This window comes from Haemaphysalis longicornis, unplaced genomic scaffold, assembly GCF_048455015.1.
Source record: "Haemaphysalis longicornis isolate Haplotype H1 unplaced genomic scaffold, Haemaphysalis longicornis Haplotype H1 scaffold_4, whole genome shotgun sequence".
Taxonomy (NCBI): domain Eukaryota; kingdom Metazoa; phylum Arthropoda; class Arachnida; order Ixodida; family Ixodidae; genus Haemaphysalis; species Haemaphysalis longicornis.
Window position 1 is genome coordinate 184,032,637 of NW_027526361.1, and position 19,786 is coordinate 184,052,422.

The 19,786-nt window shown below is 46.9% G+C and overlaps 1 pseudogene across 1 annotated transcript in view; it reads right to left on the bottom strand.

The window, feature by feature from the left end:
* The window catches only part of LOC144180698 (4-pyridoxate dehydrogenase-like), a 79,771-nt pseudogene that overhangs the window by 41,519 nt on the left and 18,466 nt on the right, over positions 1–19,786 (bottom strand). The window contains exon 4 of the transcript XR_013324515.1: positions 5,590–5,721. The product of XR_013324515.1 is annotated as a 4-pyridoxate dehydrogenase-like (transcript). The remainder of the gene's footprint in view (positions 1–5,589; positions 5,722–19,786) is intronic.

The following is a 19,786-nucleotide window of genomic DNA, read 5'->3' on the forward strand; positions in this document are numbered from 1 at the left end:
TGACACACTGTTAGTTTAGTTATGTTTGCTTTGGATGTAGTTGCCCTGACTAAATGACAGTAATTGAGCATGGGTAAAAAAAGTCCATTGTACAAAACTCGTTTTACGGAGAAAGGAAAAACGTAACGATTCCGATTTAACATTCCCGTAACTCTATTTAATTTGCTGCATACGTGTTCAACGTGCAAATCCCATGTTAAATTTTCAGAAAATATAACGCCAGGGGTTTTAACATAATCAACAATTTCAATATAATTTGTATTTAAATATATCTGTGATCTTATGTTTAAGGCTGTATTCTTTGCTCGGTACAATATTGCCTGCGCTTTTTTGGTATTTATTTTTAAAAAGTTTTCTTCACACCATTTATAGATCCGCTCTAGGATTTTATTTGCCCTATATATTAACCTATCTTGATGTACCCCCCGCACTAGTATTGATGTATCATCGGCATAGCCTATCCAAAGGGTGTCATCTAAAGGTTGAAAAATGTCGTTTAAATATTTAAGGAACCGAAGAGGGACAAGAGTGCTCCCCTGAGGTACACCATTGGTTAGTCGTTTCTTGTCAGATTTTACACCTTGGTGGGTTACATACTGTCATCGATATTTTAAATAGGACTCAAAAAGTTCGTTTGCCTTTCCGCGTACGCCATATTGGTCTAATTTGTATAGTAGTATTTTATGACTCACGCAATCGAATGCTTTAGAGAAATCAATATACAACCCCAGTACGACAGCCTTTCGTTCAAATGCATCTAAAATGTACTCTTTTTTTGTTAGCAGTGCTAGTTCGGTAGATTTGCCTTTTGGAAAACCGTATTGTTCAGTGGAAAGAAGTGAATGCTTCGCCAAAAACTAGCTCAAACGAGAATGTATTATTTTTTCGAAGCCTTTGGACAGTATGGGCAAAATAGTTATTGGTATGAAGTTACTAGTGTTATTTATATGACCGCCTTTATATATTGCTATAACTTTTGCTATTTGCATTTCAGAAGGAAAACAGCCAGTTTCTAGAGCTAAATTGTACAATATTTTCAGAATCGGAGCTGGAAGGTCAATAACACACTTAACTGGGCCCATCTGCATATCGTTCGAATCTTTTGATTTGGAATTTTTAAATCCGCTAAAAGCATTTATAATCTCAGCCTCAATGGTGGGAAAAAAATACCATACTACTTGTAAAATTTGCTGTTTTATGCAGACGCGGGTAATTGCTTATATGACAGCCTCCCTGGTCGCCTACTGAGACAAAATATGTATTTAGTAGATCTGAAAGCTTTTTGCTTTTAACAATGCGAATATTTACTGTCATACTTTGAACAGGTGTCTCAGCGTTCGGTCGAATAAGGTAGTTAACCCTTTTCCATAACTTGTCAGTATTGTTTCATACGCAGTCAAAATAGGTAGAAAAGTAGTTACGTTTTGCTGCTCTTAGTTTAGCATTTAGTTTGTTTCGGCATTGTTTGAAAACACGCCATTTATCTGAGTTCTTTGTGCGTACAAACGCTGCGTATGATTGGTTCTTTACCTTAATTTCATGAAAAAGGGATTTCGTTATCCAAGGCTCGCGACATTTCTTTGGCTTAGGGGCAGCTACGTATGAAAAGTGCGTTCTATAAATGTTAACAATATTGTCACGGACAGAAGAAGAGAGCAATCTCCAATCTCCAGAGAAGAAGACGAAGACGCAGCTGGGCGGGCTCCCTCATGGGCGACATCGTGTAGTATTGGCCCAGAGGACATACCGTGGTGCCACCTACGAATGACGTCACTTGTTGGACGCCGGGTCGGGTTGTCGTCTGCTACAACCCATTTCCTGTGCGTATGCGGCCGCGTGTTGTTTTTTTCTTTTTTTTTGTGTGTGTGTGTGGGTGGGTGTGTCTGTGCCCCCCCTCCCCCCCCCCCCCGCGCTTCTTGTGAGTTTGATGCAAATTACCAAAAAAAGTTGTGTGCAACCCGAATAACCCGGGCGAGCAATCAGCGACTCGCTTTTTCCCGGCGACACCTCCGCGCCCCACAGCTCGTACGCAGTCAGCTAACGCCAAGGACGATGCAACTGATGCCGAAAAAAGTACACTGTAAAGTCATTATGAAATACTTGTGACGTGACATGTACGAGATTGTGTGTGCAAACAAACTCCTTGTAACAGCGACGGAAGCGCGTCGCTCACTTGTGATCTCACCGCGCGTATACTGCTCGCCTTGCAAACGGTGATCGGTTTGCTTCGCCGCGCATGCTGAAAAGTGTGCTATGATGAGCAGTTTGGCTTAAGCAGTGCCTATTACCCCTACAATGTTTTTCATAGTTATTCCCGGATTTGATTAACGATCACGGCTGATATGTTTACTTTTCGCTACAACTTGTCAGCAATGTATGAATGGCCTGCACGCGAGTTTTCAACGCCTTCGAGCGGGTTTGGACATGGCTCTATTTAGTTTTCATTATGACTTCGGCGTGGGAATGTATAATTGTAACGTGGGCTCTTTTCTGTTTACAATGAGCCTGCCTCCCTCTAGCATCAATGAAACTCACGCGATTGCTCACAGAAGGCGAGGCTGTGTACGAGGCGAAACACGTCGTTAATGAATTGGGGTAATTGGGAGTTTTAAAATCGGAGAACCGAGCGTTGGGGGCCCCTCAAAGTGATAGGGGAACCCAAACGCAACACGCGCGCGCGCGACGAAAGGGTCTTCTCGTACCGCTCGCCGCCAGCTTCGGATGCACGTAACCGAATGCTGGGAACTTTAGGCTTAACGTCGCGGCATATATTTCTTCGCCGCTATCGTTACAGTTGTGAATAAGAGTCTCTAATACAACTTTTCACTTCACTGTCGCCCTCTTTCTGGTATGTGTAACTTTGTGTGCACGTCTGTTTAATCGATCGATGATCAAGATACCTGCGACGGCCTCGGCCGATGCTTGCGCGCAGGCACATATCCTTCGGCCGCTCGCCGCACCGCGCCTGAACGGGCCGGCGGTGCCGGGACCGACCTTCGGGGACGGTCGGCGTAGATCGCGGCAGATATTTGAGCATCGCTTTGAAAACCACAGCTGATGACACTACCTAGCACAATTGTTCACCACTCTAACATCCATTCACCGCTGTCGAATTACGTTTTCACAACTACCGTGATTTTAAAAACCGCCGAGAAGTTGTTGCTGCCGCGACCTGCGTCGGTTCGAGCTGCTCCGTCGGCCGTGCGGGCAGGCACGGCGGTGTGTGCGCGGAGCGTTTCTGCGAGCAGTAAACGCTTCATGATTTCTTGCTTTATACATTTGTTGGAAACAAGGGAAATCTAGAAACTTAGCTTGGCAATCATCGTAGTCTACATTGTTGATCAGGGAAACGAGCCGCAGCTTACGATTCGGTCGCATACGTACGCCACCACGATCAAGTTGTTTGCGGAGAATGTATCACAGTTGATACAGTCATAAAATCCCCATGACGTCAAACTGCGCTTGACGCACTGAGAGTTAACTTCAAACGACGGAAATTAACACGAAAATACTTTTAGAACGCGCGTCCTAAGCGAAGTGTCACGCGCTGTAAGCCAACTGTGCAGCGAGGTAGGAACGGTGATCCTACAAGTGACGTCAAAACGATCGCAGCGCCAGCCTCTCCAGTGGTGGGCTCGCGGCCAATAGTGTAAATACATCACGCGCATCTTCCATGGTTCATTTCCTGCGTCCTGCCGTCACGTAACAATATCGGACATTAAAGCATTGTACATTGAGTCTGCATCAGTTTTTTAAAACATGTCATTTCAGTTATGATTCAGGATATCCGTGCGAAATACAGACACAAGTGATACAGGTGATACAGACACAAGTCATTCGAACGAGTATAGGCGGACCATAAAGCAAAGCGTCTCAAGCGCAAAATTACCGAGCCCTTAGGAGAGGAAGCGGAGTGTTTCAGGCGTTCAACTTGACGTTCATATTTTCGCATTGACGACTCATGAGAAGCGTTCAGGCTTCTCCAGACTTTCTTATTTCCTCTCATGACTTGACGTGCTTGCTTTCCTCGCGAAATAAAATCTTGGCGATGCGACTATCCTACGCGGAAGCGAGGTGGACACGAGTGTTTGCTGACAGCCTTCACTATGTGTTGCAACCCGAGTCGCTGTGGTCGCATTGTCTCAACAGCAACCCCAGCCGTCGACAAAGCTGGCCTGTGCGCTAAAAATTAAAAAAAGAAAAGACCAGCTCGTGGTTAAAGTTCCACCAAAATGCGCTCAGCAACAGCCCATTGCGAGTAAGCAGAAACCCGACACTGCATCTGTACCGGAGACAGTCCGGGCATTGATAATTTCCATTTCTCTATTTCCCGAATCCTAGTCTTGTAACTTGTTGTGAATCGTGCAGCCTATTCTTTCAGCACTCCGTCACCACCTTCCCGAAGTGATTGAGTTTATTCATTTCCTCGTTCTTTTTGACCCCGAACTACTCATTCAGTGGTAGTTGCAATATTGTAGCGGACCTTTTACAGCAAAGCTTTAGTTGCTTCTCTCGCAGCCTTTTGAGCGAATGCTATGCCTGCAGAGTCTACCCCGGTCCGAATGCCCAGCCCGTGACTGGCGGCCCCTCATCGCCCGCCGCGCTCGTGGCGAGAAAGAGCGCACGGGTTGGTCCCAAATCGTCCAAATGGCGTGCTAGTCTCGGGGAGTCTAACACAGGGGCATTAGGCGAATGTCATTCCCCACCACCGCCAATGCCCCTCAAAGACATGTGAACACGCTCCAGCAAAATAGCTGAAAGAATTTCTCGCAGCGCCCGGGAAATTCTGGCCCGGAGGGAGCGTCACGTTGAACAGCTACGTCTTGGAAATGAAGAAGAAGAAATTGACCTGGGCAGGGCATGTAATGCGAAGGCAAGATAACCGTTGGTCATTAAGTGCAACAGAGTGAATCCCTAGAGAAGAAACTGGCGTCGTTTTGCTTTTTGCAGGTTGACCTTCCACTAACATTTTGCTTCCAAATGAAGGGTGTGCTTTTAACGCTCGCAAGCATCACCCCGATGATTGATTGATTATCCGACGGATTTGACGCGCCGGAGATCCACCCGGGCTCTTAGGCGCACCGTAGTGAAGGGCTCCGGTTTATTTTGACCGGCTGGAAATCTTTAACGTGCGTCGAAACCTCGACAAGTACGTTCTTACTTTTTCCCCCATCTCGGCCACGGCGAAAAACCGAACCGACGTTCTTAGGCTCATCAGTACAACTCATTAGCCAATGAGCCATCGTGGCGAGTTTCGGGTAGCTTTGGTCCGCGTATCCCGTTTTTTTTCTGTAGCTTTTTATGGGATAAAAATAGACAGTTTCCTAGGACGGCCAACTTTAATGCTACGTACACAGGAATTTAAATTCTTAAATGAAGAGACGAAGTGTACTCCCTAGGGTGTAATTTACTTTCAAGAAGCAACTGACTGTGGCTGCTGCTGGGCTCACACATTTTTTTCCGTGTAGTCTTCAAAAACGGTTAACAGAGTCAATTTTATCTGTGGGAAGCAAAACTTCAGCTAATTGATTATTTCTCAGAGCTTGAACTGTTTTCTTGCAAGTAAGGTTGCCGTGACAGCGTACTCACAATTTTGGTTGGCACCATTGTAGTCGCCTTGCTGGTAGCCGAGCTCTTCGCCGGCTTCCAAAAAGACGTCGCTGGCCACCGTGCGGTAGGTGGGATACGTTACGGGTACTTCACCGTCAAATCCACGGTATTCTGGCAACATAGAAAAAAGAGCTTTGGTGAAGCCGAGATCGCTTCACTGTTATTTATTTGTACTCTGAGAGCGAAGGTACCATCACAAGGTATCATGGAAAGGCTTTGTGAGTGTGTTCTAGTGTACACGTATAAGCGACAGGTGTACATGGGAGCGGTCACACTCCTGTAAAGCGGAAAAATGAATGTCATAAGCTGTCCGACATCGAAAATCGTATCCAAGCCGAACTGCTCCACTAGTGTGTATAGTTCTTAGCGCTCGTGTGTGTCTAGCTCTCCTACCTTCTGTCAGTGCGCAAGCTGCGCTGTAGTACCCTAATCATGTTCAATTAAACAAGCCCCAATAGCCACTTTAGTGCATTTCACTCCCCAACAAAAATTATACCACATGTACGCACTTCCTTGTTGATATCTTTCTACGTCTGTGTAGTTTGATTTCATTTTTATTTCATTTCATTTATTGCACCCTCAGGGCTTTACAGCACCGCAGAGGGGAGCGGGCACTGACAAACAGTGTACATTATACAAAAACACATGAATAAGGCACAGCAAAAGTTTCAAACAAGAAGCACCTAACACCAAAATGCAACTGTTCACTGTATCATAATTCAATAAAAAGCAAGTAACAAAAGTCCGCTTGTTATACTGTCAATACAAAATAAATTATCAAGCGCTTTTTTGAAACTGCAAGGATCGGCAATGGATGCAAGGGATTGAGGGAGGTGATTCCATTCCTGACACGTGTTACGCAAGAATGAATGAAAATACGTTGACGTCCGACAGCTAGGTACGGCAACTTTGTGCGCATGGTCAGTACAATTTGGCACATAAGATGGTAGGGTTAACAAAAGTGAACGAAGAAGGGAGTTATGATAAATTTTGTGGAAAAGTACCAGGCACGATATCTTCCGGGGAGTAGCGAGCAGTGGAATTGCAAGAAACGATTTAATGTTTGTAACGCTAGCAGCTCGGCGATAATCAGATAATATAAACCTGACGGCACGATTTTAGATCCTTTTGAGTTCGCTAACCTGGGTGGTACTGCCAAGGTCCCATATAGATGAAGCATAGTCCAAATGTGGACGAACGTAGGTATTATAAAGCAGCTTTTTTAGATCCACAGGGGCTGTGGAAAAATTTATTCTCAGGAATCCTAAGACTCGGTTCGCTTTACAAGTAACAGACGTGATGTGATGTGTCCAAGATAGGTTGTTAGATATATGAACACGAAGGTACTTGTATGAAGGGACGGAATCGAGCGTGGCTGTGGTAATGAGGTAACTTGGACATGCGGCGTTGTTACGAGATACGCGCATAGAATTACACTTGGAGACATTTAATTCTATTTGCCATAATTTACACCAGTTAAGTACTTTGGATAGATCTTCTTTGAGAATAGCGACATCATCATCATTCTTTATTGGGTGAGAAATTACACAATCATCCGCTAATAGGCATATTTTTGATGAGATAGTATTAGGTAAGTCGTAATGTAAATTGGGAACAATAAAAGCCCCAGGACAGACCCTTGTGGGACACCGGAAAGTACTGGTGTAGTAGAAGAATCAAATTATTGGCTGATACAAATTGCGAACGGTTAGTAAAAAAGCCACGAATCTAAGCAAGCGCATATGAGTCAATGTTTAATAGCTGAGTTTGTGTAAGAGCAAGGAGTGAGCTACTTTATCAAAGGCTTTGCTGAAATCAAGGAAGACGCAGTCAGTTACTATTCCGGAGTCGAGAGATATGTGCAAATTATTGGTAAATATTAGTAGCTGGGTTTCGCAGGAGAATTGTTTCCGGAAGCCATGTTGAGCAGGTGTAAAAAAATTATGTTCTTGAAGAAACTTGATAAGGTGAGTGGCGATGATATGTTCAAAAAGTTTGCATGCACACCTCTTGTTGATATGTTTCTACGTCTGTGTAGTTTGATGGACAGGTTTGCTGGGAGAAAGAGAAATAATAAAAATTAAACTCGACTGCCTTCCTCCCAAATAATCTAATCCATGGCCGCCTGTTTCCAGAAGTGAATAGTACCGCGGTTACATGCATGCCGGTACCGCAGCGTCCCCAGTCGGCCTCTCGGGGCCGTACGGCTATGCCAGCATTGTCTGGCCCAACCTCCCCGGGCGCCTCCCCGCGCTCTCCAGGCCAGGGTGGTGCGATACGCACAAGAGCCTTCTGGTATAAGATAAAACCAAGAGCCGCACACGGCAAGAATTTCAGCACCAGCAGCAGCTGCCCCCGGAAAACAGGGAGATGAACACAAGAAAGCTTCGTTTGAGTATTTTCACAAGCCACGTGTTCGGGTCATCTGACGCACGTTGAGAGCATGGAGTCATCTACACTAATTCATTACAGCAGCGCGACGCTGAGAATTGGTGTCGGTCAAAGTACTCAGCCCGTCCATTCTCTGAAACCTTTGCAAGGCCATAGAGGTGACACGCTGCGAAAAAATGAGGAGATTCGATTGCGTAACCAGGAACCCGGCTACAAATAAGCTAACCTTCCGTACGTATTTTGGCCCTGTGTGCATCACTCGCTACTTCCACGGTCTTTATTTGTACATACAGCAGCCGCTAGGTCTACTATGGATTCACATTGCGCCAGAATGACGTTGCCTAGCAACAGGTGTGCGCCATTCTTTTGCTTTGCGAGCGGGACTCACTTGCTTTAAACACGACAGACACGATTTTACGAAACGGGGCTCTTAGCGCTCTGGTGCTAAAAGGGAATTTTAACCACAAAATTCATGAGCACAAACACTTTTAAAGGTCAGCTAGTGCGCAAAACACTTTACAAAGTAGTGTAACGTCCCCATGGCGGTCACTGCGGCGGCCAGGAACGGTTCATTATGTTATGTCTTCTCTGGCCGATTTCAGATGAACTGAGTATGTCGAGAACCGTTAGTGTCAAATTATTAAATACGTGGAATAGACTGTACCATCAAACGAATTTATTTCTTCGTTCCCGCAAAGGTTCAATAAGATGCCATACACAGAGAATAACAAAACTGTTAAAGCACAGTGAACCTCATAACACCTCGGCAAGTTTGTTTTGAGGGATCCTAACATAAAGGCAAGAAAAGGTTAGCAGAGCCCTTACGGAAGCCAGAAACGCTATTTTTGTGGGCCGCGCTTTTGTAGCGTGAGCTACACTGGCCGACGTTGAGCAGTTTCGCGTGGCTACTGGAGAGCCATGCTGCGCATGCGCGAGGAGCAGTGACGTCACACGGCGCACAGAACGTTGCTCGCTACCCGGTGTCTCATGCCCCCCACGCGCCCTGCGTCTTCGCCTACCTTCGTTCTGCACGTGGCGGCCCGGTCCACTTGATGATGAAGCGAGGGGTGGCCGGGTGTGCAAGCGATGGCTCGTGCGCCTGTGGAACTAGCTTAGCTCTGGGGCGATTGGTGACGCTGCGCCGGAGCCGCTTGATAAATAAAGATGTTTCCCATAATGCGTACACCGTGCGTGTGTGTCATTGAAGCAGCAGTAAGCATGATAACCAAGCTAATCCTAGACAACCAGGAAAGCTAAGAATAATCAGTTGAACCTTAGCTCACCCCACGTATATCCAGGCATAGCCGAGCTAAGCCACCGGTAGTTTTTTTCTTTGCTTGAATTTTGAGCGCAAGCACTACCTCCTCCGCCTTCGCTCGCTCCATTGTCGTCTGCTTCGTCTCTGCTTACCGACCATTGGCTACCGGCTAGGCCGCACAGTGACGTAGTGCGTCGGTGGGCCGGCCTTCGGCGGCGTAGTTCGGACGCGGTACACGCTGACCTCCGACGGGCGTCACAAATCACGTCCCTTCCTCCCCACTTTTCCCAATGCGCCTCGCCGCAGCTTTCTTTCCTCCATGCTTCCGAGCATACTGATGGGGATAGCTATTCTTAGGGTAACGGATGCATTTTAAAAGTCAGTTCATACCTTATTTGTCGCTGGGGATGAAGTGCCGGTGCTCGCCCTGAGCTCATCATTTCATTTATGTGATTCCTATCCTAAGGTTTTCTCTTCAACCATCCCTATCGTATTCCCTCAAAATTCCCTGCCTGTTCTATGATATTTATGGAACACTGAAATAATTGTAGCCCGGCTCGATTTGTTTTGATTGGAGGCCCGATCGGTTTTCGGAGCTACGTACCCTTCAGGAGGAAGCATGAGGAGCGGAGCAGTGAAACCTACACGCAACATACACCCCACAGAAGTTGCTGCTTCGTTCCGTGGGCTTAAAACACATACGAGGCTCGAATGAATGCGTGGAAATTGCCATCCGCCAACAAATAAGTTGAAATATTTTAGTTTACAAAGCCTAAACAATATTGAAATGATCCTGAATAGTTGAATCTAAGTATAATACCATCTGAAGTATAAAAGAACGCACGCGCTAAGCATATCCAAGTGACGTTCAGGTGCATATACAGCAGACATCCCGCGCTGCGAAAGTGGATATCCAGCGCAGCTCTTGTAAACCACTACATGCTGATGGGGGAAAGTATGAAATGTTTCTCGTTGTCTCCTGTGCGAACGCACTCCACGTCGGCTCCGGGAAAATTTTCTCTTTTGTAGAAATGCGACGGAATTCCGGCACCGCCTTTGTCTACAGTGGTGCCTAGGATCTACCCGAGCATCGTGGATCGTCGTTTTGTGCGTCATCTGTGAACTGTTCTACTCAACGGACGTTCGAAGTGCCGACCACGCCACCGCCAGAGCTAAGCCTAAGCTAGGCCTCGCTCGAGCTCGGCGCAGGCCGCCGCAGCAGCTGCACCTCTCTGCCGTAACCACGTGGCACCATCAGTAATCTCACCATGATGAAAGCGAAGTAGAAGGAGAAACCATCTCTCCAGACCAGTTGTTGCTGATGGGATGGAAACACATACGTTGGGAGTAGGAAGCGTTCCACGCCGACACCAATGCCTCGATACAGGCAAGTACGATGACCCCGCAAGACATCCATCTAAGGAAAGCCTCGAGTCAGAAGAAGCCCCACAGGCGAATAGCATCGCTAGAACCGCTACCACCGACAGACATCAAAGTGGTAATGCGTCCGCGTGGTGGCCTGACCCTGGCTACAATACTGGCGGCAGCGCTGGCGGATGCTATACAGACCAAAGCCGGTATCGAAGCCAACAGCCAAGACCAGGTACGGATTAATAGCAAGGCCAACTTCATCGTGGTGAGCACACCCTGCGAAAAGCGGGCAACCCAGTACGTCGCACTCAACCAGCTGCTCGTGAAAGAACGCATATACGAACTGGCAACCCATGTTCCGGCCCCTTCCAACACCTCGCTCGGAATAATCTTTAATGTACCGGAAACGGACAGTGCTGAGCAAATCTCCCACAGTGTACTTGTTTTCAACCCTGAACTGAAAATTCTGGACGTCAGGCGCCTCGGAACCTCCAACATGGTTCAAATCCTCTATGACGGACCTCGCGTCCCCTACTGGGTGAGGTACCGAGCGGCCACCTACCGTTGAAAGCCTCGAAGACGAAAAACTGAAGCATGTTCCAGCTGCTGGCGACCTGGACATCGCAAGGACGTCTGTCCGCAGCAATCACTGTCCCCCCGCTGTGCCTCTTGCGGCATGACAAATGCTCCGGATGGGCATCCATGTTCCCCGAAATGCATAGTCTGTGAGGGACCCCACCTCACAGGCACGGCGGACTGCCCTCAAAGGTTCCTACCACGTCCAAGACCCACCACGTTCGCCCAAATGGCAGCCAAGGCGCAAGACCTTTAGAAGCAACTTCCGACCGCAAGCGACTTTCCACCTTTTTCAGGCCATCCAACAAGACGGGCTGCACACACGACAGCAGAGACAATGGCAAAGCCAGGAGGTCAAGAACTCCCCAGTCCAAGGCACTCTCTCAACGAGCGGTTCAAAGAGAAGCTATCAGCAGCAGGTGAGCAATCCCAGTGCGTCTTCCCACTCGGTCAATCACCCCCATGGTAACCCTCCCATCAACTCATTAACATTGTCGTTATCACCTACAGGGATACCCCCCACATCTTCCACTCCTCGTCCCCCATCTCCATCCTTTGATGTCGCTAGGGAACTGCAGGCAATTCGCTTGGAGTTGGCAGCACTTAACGCGGAAAACGCAGCGCTAAAGAAAGAAAACCTTGCATTGCGTTTCGCAACAAATGCAGATACAGGGCAAGCATCCCCCGCCTCCCAAACGGAGAGCAACAAGTACGACTTCAAATGAGGACTACCTCCCAATAAAAACTGTGCAGGATAATCGGTTTGAGCGTCTAGAGCGTACGCTTGCAGACCAAAAGGCGGAGTACATGCACATTACCGGGACTCTACTCAGCACGCAGGCGGCCATGCAGGCTACTATTGAGGACATCCGCTCACAGATGAATTTCATTAGTACCATTATGGCTCAGATCAACCCCGCCGCTGCCCGAAACCTTAACATTACGAATGGGAACCTCCCGTAAAAAGCTCGTAGTATGGCAGTGGAACTGTTGCGGTTTTCCCAGTAAGAGGGCAGAGCTCCAACTCCAAATAGAACAGACAGAGGTTTCACCCGATGTCATCGCGCTGCAAGAACCCGGAAAGCCAGTGAAATTAACTGGTTATCAGACATTTAAGACACAAGATAACCATAAAACTGCTATTCTAGTCCAGCGAAACATACCAGCACAACACAAACAGCTTCGTGACATTAACATCCCCCCCGATTTTACTACACTATACCCAAAAAAACTCGCCCATCGTAGAATACACATTGTTAATACGTATAGTAGCCCCAAGGAACACAATCACAACTTCAAATCACTTATCATGGCAGCCAAGCAAGCACCTTCAGGGGAACCACTCATAATCGTTGGAGATTTTAATGCGTCCCACACAGCATGGGGCTATCACAAAGACACAAAAAAGGAAGGCTGCTATGGGAGTTGGTGCAGACACAACACCTCACACTAGAAACCCCACCGGACCTACCCACTCGGTGGGAACGAGTACACAGCGGGACACACCCCCGGACCTCACTCTCACCCACAGAGTCGGGGAAATGGTATGGGACAGGTTAGAACATACACTTGGTAGTGATCATCATATAGTGCAGCTCACCACAACACTACAAAACCCATCATCACCCAAGCGCACACAAACAACCATTACAAATTGGCACGTATTCCGAGAGATAAGACAGGAGGAAACCAGTAAGCAGTCGAACCGGCCTAACCTTTGTGACTGGACCAGTCAGCTTCTCACCGATGTCCAGCAGCATCAAGAAGTCATAGACCCGGAAATCCCATCACTAACCGTAGACTCAAAGCTAAAGCACATGTGGGAAGCGCTCAAGAGCCTTAAAGGAGCCATGAAGACAAAATACAAGTTTGGCTCATTGGAAAGGCTGCTTTGTCCTGATGAAAATGATACCGATTTCATCGCAAACTTCAAAAACATAACGGAGATATTAAAGAAAACCTGTGCAGCTATGGCGACGCGCTAGCCAGTTTCCGGCAACTTTTCTATGACGTCACGGAATCTTGTTTGGGCGATTGACGGCGGCCGAACTAATCAACTGCCAGGACACATGACCGGGTGATTGTAGTGGGGTCGCTAGTTCCGTTTGATCGAGTCACTTGAATGCTAACATGCACCTAACCCACTGAAAATTATGTTTTAGTGCTGGCCCATATGACGTCACTCGGGCCGATAAAACGTCACTGTGGCGCGAAATTTGAAAGTTCTTAAGTATTTCTTGCGTTTTTATCGGTTAAAAAACGTCTTTCGTGGCCGGTATGAAGCTGAGTGGGGTACTGAAGCCTAACTCTTTAAAGTTAAACAAAGTTATATTTTCTCTTCATGGACCCTTTAAAGGAGTCATGAAGGGAAAACACAAGTTTGGTTCATTCAAAAGATTGCTTCGTTAGAATCATACTGACACCACTTTTTACGTAAAATTCGCTCAAATAAGCTACATAATTAGGAAAAAAGGGATTGGCCGTGCAACCAACCAGCTCATTTTCCGCAGCAGAACCTATGACGTCGTTCGAGCCAGCTCTGCGATTGGCAGAGGCCTGCACAAGCAGACGCAAATTAGGTAGAGCTTTGAAGCTATCCGAACTAGCGATTTGCGCTTACATTTAGGGCACATTCTTTACAAAGCAATAAGAATGGTGGGACAAACAGTGGAAGTTACGAAAGCACATGTAAACATAGAAGTACTGATGCGTACTGCTAGGTGCACAGCACTACGGGTCTTGGAGTTGTCTCAGACGACACTGGCCGATTGACGCAAGCAACGGTGTCTTACGTGACGATATTTGTCGAGCGACCACTGTTCCAGGGACCGATTATTTTCTCCCAGAACAAAAACAAGCCATGTTTAAACACGGTCAAAACGAATTAAAGGCTTACCACGGTATGCTGGCGCCATCTAGGTTCGGGTAACATAAACAAACGCGGGACCACACCACACCGCTGTACAGGGTGGAGACACCCTTTCAACTGTACCGTGCCGCCGCAATTGGGCCAACGTGCTCAATGCGTTGTTCTTTTCGTTTCCCACGAGACCGAGCAACGCGAAACAGATAATATGATTCAAACTTCGCCAGTAAACCGCGTTGCGGCGATTCTTTTCGCGCAGTTTTCACACAATGGCTTGCTTCGGCGGCGAGCGAGCGACCCAAAATGGCGGCGCCAGCGTATACGTGTCTCTACCCTGTACGGCGGATGCGTGAATGAAGGTATTATAGGCTGCAGAGCGGTCCGTTCCTGTGATGTCATTGTAGATCCCGAAAACGAACGATTTAACAGGAAAATCAAAATTTTAACTTAAATTGGTTAATTTCTGTGAATCAAGCATTGTTTGTATACAGACAAGCGCTGGGGGCACTATAAAACACGAAATCTTTCGAATAAGACAAACTTGCATTTTCTCTTCATGGCTCCTTTAAAAAACGGTGGCGGACACAAAAACACAATGGAAGACTCAGAAAGCACATCGCTAATCTCTCAAAAGAGACGACATTATACGCACAAAAACTAGCCAGGGCAGGATGGAAGGAGCTATGTGACCGGCTGCGAGGAGCGCTTGGAATGAAACGCACATGGTCCCTCCTTAGGCACTTGCTTGACGCTAATCACTCCAAAACCGAACAGGCAAACAGAATCACTCTCTTGATCTATGAAGCGGCAGAGACCCCTAACGCAGTGCTGGAAAAGCTGAAAACTATGTACATCCCTGACGGTGAGCAGGTCCAGCATCCCGATTATGCTGGCTTCCGCAACCTTACTCTGGATGAGGACATTGCGGAGGCGGAGGTGCGGGAAACTTTGCATGAACTTTGTACAGGCCCGGGTGAAGACAGGGTTACCAAGAAAATTTTACGAAATATAGATGACACCTCGATCGCCTCCTTAGTTAGGGTATTCAATTACCACTGGAAAGACGGCACGCTCCCTAAAGAGTTTCGTCATGCGAACGTTACATTTATACCAAAGCCGGGCAAGCCACTATCTCTGGAAAATTTAAGAACCATCTCGCTAACCTCATGTATTGGCAAATTACTAGAACGGGTAATTCTAGCTAGGTTGAATCGTTTCATCGAAAATACGCAATCTCTGTCCCCCAATATGTACGGCTTTCGAGCTGGGCTTTCCACAAATGATATACACTTGAGGCTGTACCATGATTGATATTCTAGAAAACCCACCCATAGCGGATGGCACAGCTGTTTTAGCCGTGGATTTAACCAAAGCCTTCGATAGAGTTGCCGACGATGCTATCCTGAGAGGTCTGGAACGCATAGGACCAGGAGCTCGAGTATATAACTACGTGCGCGCGTTCCTAACACAAAGGACGGCCACACTCCTATTGGGAAATCTCACACTGCCCGATATACAGCTTCCATCGTGCGGTACTCCTCAGGGATTCGTGATTTCCCCGTTGCTCTTTAACCTAGCAGTGGCTTATATACCAATCACCTTAGATCAGATACCGGAATTGCATTACCCCCTTCACGCGGACGAAATCACGCTCTGGGTAAAGGGAGGTAGTGATGCTCAACTTGAAGCCACCCTACAGGCTGGAGCAACAGCCGTACAAGAAGGCGCGCCCTTGGCTGGCCTTCACTGTTTACCAGCCAAAACCAGTCTTTCCACCCAAGAAATATAGAGCACCACGAGACCCCTCAATCACGATACAGTTGGGGGGTACACCCGTACCACGGGTAATGCAATAAACATACTTGGACTGCCTCTACAAAAGGACAGACGAAACACAACGTACATCAGGAAATTATCGGCTCATGTAGCGCAAATAATCGGGCTTCTTAGACGAATTGTAGCACGACGACATGGCCTCAAAGAAAAAGATAGGCTAAAACTAATACAAACATTCTTAATAAGTAGGATTACATATGCGCTCCCGTATCTTAGCCTCACGGAAACGGAAATTCGAAAAGTGGATTGCCTAATTTGGAAGGCTTGGCCGCCATACGCGCAGTGCAGCCGGTAGAGTACTCTTAGACAGCCTACGCATTGCTAACCTACAAGAGCCCGAGGTAAAATCACTCATCGAAACAGTGACTAGAGAAAACATCATTATTCGGCCCCTTCCTCGAAACATGCACCCCCAATATCATTCACAAGGAAGGGCACAATGAGCCCGTGCATTAACAGCAAAATATCCCATTGATCCAGGCACACTGTATGTTGATGCAGCGGAGTATCGTCATGTGGACGCTTTTGCTCTGGCAGTCATCAACTCACCCGATTCTCCCCCACTCACGACCCTCACTATCCGAACCCGTTACCCTCAAGTGGCGGAAGAGGCGGTGATAGCACTTGCACTCACACATAGGCCAACACCCCGATTCATATTCTCAGATTCGAAAACGCCGTTCTAAAGTATGCCAGAGGCCAGATGTCTCCTCAGGCCCCCCAAATTCTTAATCAAAAACAACCTACTTATTTTGTAGAATTGATCTGGTTCCCTGCCCACACGGGTATTGGAGGAAATGAAGTTGCACACACCGCAGCCCGAGCTCTCGTATCCCGGGCCTGTGATGCCAGCACTGCCTCTCATGGAGCCAGATCAACCCATGATACTTTACTCACGTACAGAGAAATCCCGGAACATTACCGCCTCTCCCGCCGCAAATACCCTCCCACCCACTCATCCCTATAAGTGGAAGAGGAACGCCTTTGGCGTCAGCTTCAAACTGAATCCCTCCCCTGTTTAGCCGTACTTCATCACATTCACCCCTCACTGTACCCCACAACACTGCCAACACTGCGGAGAACGGGCCACATTACATCACCATATGTGAGCCTGCAAGTGTGACCCCTACCCTCTCATCACCTTCCTCGACCAGTGGGAAGCAGTGCTGGGATCCTCAAGCCTAGATCTCCAGAAGTCACTCACGGGTCGGGCAGCCACAGTCGCCGAAGCTCTACGGTCTTCGGCCACCAAGCTGCGCTAACCCTTGGTTAAATAAAGTGTTATCTCTCTCTCTCTCTCTCTCGTTGTCTCCACTTCTCTGGCGGTAAGTGCTGGGTCCTGACGCATGCGCTAGACGTGTTGGGAGAGAACTGCTGAGTCATGCCTAGTCTGGCGCATGCGCTAGACTTCGCATGACAACTCCCCTCCTCTTTCAAGAGTAGCTGCAAACCTAATCTTTTCCATAAAACATGGAGAGTTTCCATTGATCACCGAGGTATTATCATCCATCATGTGGTTTTTATGCTTGTATTGTGGTGTTTTTATTATACTAATACTGAGTTCTATGCTGCACGCCTGATTAGCCTGAAGCTGCATTCAGCGTCTTGGGCGAGAATTGCTGAGTCCTGCCTGGGTTTTTTGTTTACAACAGAAAACTTTCCGACCGACAAGAGGCTTAAAGCTTCACTGTCAAATCAAAACTTTCATTTTTAAAGAGACCACGAACACAAGATGAATGTCTGGTTTTGGTTTGGTTTGATTGGAAGCAAGCGTTACTCATTATTACATTTTCCCAATCGAGAAGCAGAATCTGCCGCGTTGTTCCATCAGCTCTCTGTTTTGCACCTACAGCAACTTTATAGCTACAGCAGTGGTATTTCGTTTTTTAAAATTTTTTACGATCACCTCGCTTTAGATATTTTCTCTCAAAGCATCACTTCTAATTTCAATGCAATGCGCTTTGTCTCACGCCAGAATCTGCTACTTCCATGTATACACACTCTGGCAAATATACGATTGAATTCTTCGCCATTTTATTCTGGAATTCACTAGCCCCTGATATTAAACCTTCTAATTCACTGATCGTTTCTAAATCTAAAGTAAAACCTTTCTTGTTGGGCCCTTCTGTTTGATTGAATTTTAACTACAGTATTATATATTTTTCTTAATGTGGCATTCATATCCCAATTTGTGAATAGATGGAGTTGTATTCATTACTTTTTTAGTTTTCTTCCTCCAAAGTGTAATATTTTTTGGGCTTTTGTATTTACTGTTCTCTGTTTTATGGTGAGTGTTTTTTTGTTGACAATGTATTCTAGTGTTGTTTGATATTTATTCATTTTTTCCTATTATTTTATAATTGTCATGGGAGGTCCCACCTGCGGTTCTTACCTTGGGACGTCCCGGTGCCTCGGTACCCATTCACGTTTCATGTTCACGCTTTGTAATTAGAATTCATTTCAATTCAATTCAATTCAAAATATTGACTCGGTAGAATAACACTGACATCACTTTTAGCGCAACCTTCACTTAGAAAAGCTATATAATCATGAAATAAGAGAATTGCCATACGACCCACTCGTTGGTTTCTCCCTGTAGAACGTACGATATATTATAGGCAGATGTGCGATTGGCTGAGGCCGGCAAAAAGAAACGCAAGTTAGCCAGGTCTTGCAACGGATACAACAGAGTGATGCAGGCAACCGAAAACACCCCGGTGGAACTAAGCATGCGCGTTCAATATTGCAGGCCCATCCTCGTCCTATTCTGTGGCAGGAAGTTTGCCATCAGTACGTGGCTGGTCTGCTTGCCGGAATCTTCTGGCTGCGCGTATCCACGGCGGTTCGCGACGACAGCGCAATGGTTCCTGCAGCAGTGGACGAGTTAAGCAGCCACCAACTACACACAACGTCAACGGCCTGTGCTGATCGGCGCATCATGTTGCAGCGTAAAAGGACAGGCTCCACTCAGCACATAACGGAGCGATCCAGGTAGACTCAAACACCTCAGTGGCACTAAGCGTGTACTTTTCCTATTGCAGGTATTTTCTTACATACCTCATTTCTGTAAATAAGCAAGGGCTTCCGAATCGCTTCGTTTGTTTCGCTCAATTGTTTTCACTAGCCACTATCAATGGATCCACCGAGAAACCCTTTCAGAACCCTTGGCCAAGCGATTGAAGACTGACGTCAAAAGAACTTGCGAGGAACTTTTAGCGGTAACAGAACAGCAGAAGGAAAAAGAGGCCGAAGTGAAACTGCTTCAGCAGCAAGTCCATAACATGCGCAGAAAAATCGTGGAAATGAAACAATATAGCAGGTGCAACAACCTGGCGATAATGGGCGTGAATGCCTCTGCTGAAGAGTCATTGGTTGACGTGATGGCAAGGATTTCTGCGACTTTGAAAGCTAAACTGTGTCCAGATGACATCGATACGGTTCTCCGCGTTCCAACCAAGAAACAAAACCTAGAGAACATTGTTGTAAAATTCACCTCAAGGACAAAAGGCAATGAAATTATACAGAAGGCACGTAAGCAAAGGCTCTTGGCATCTACGTTGGTGCACGAAAGCAACGAGCTAGTCTATATAAACGGCCATTTGTGCTCAGAGAATAAGGGGTTCCGAAGTAAGGCGGTGCAGAACAAAGGAGAAATGAGTTGGAAGTTTGCTTGGGTCTCTCAAGGCAAAATCCTGATGAGGAAGACCGAGAAATCCCGCGTTCTACACGTAGCGACTGAGGAGGCCCTAGCTGAAGTCAAGTAGATGTATTTTTACGCCTTTATGGTCACACCTCTATCTTAATGTGGCCCTTTCATGTAGTCAGGTCAACCGTGAGTCTTGCAAGCGTCCATAAGTTTCTATCGTTCACTGTAATAT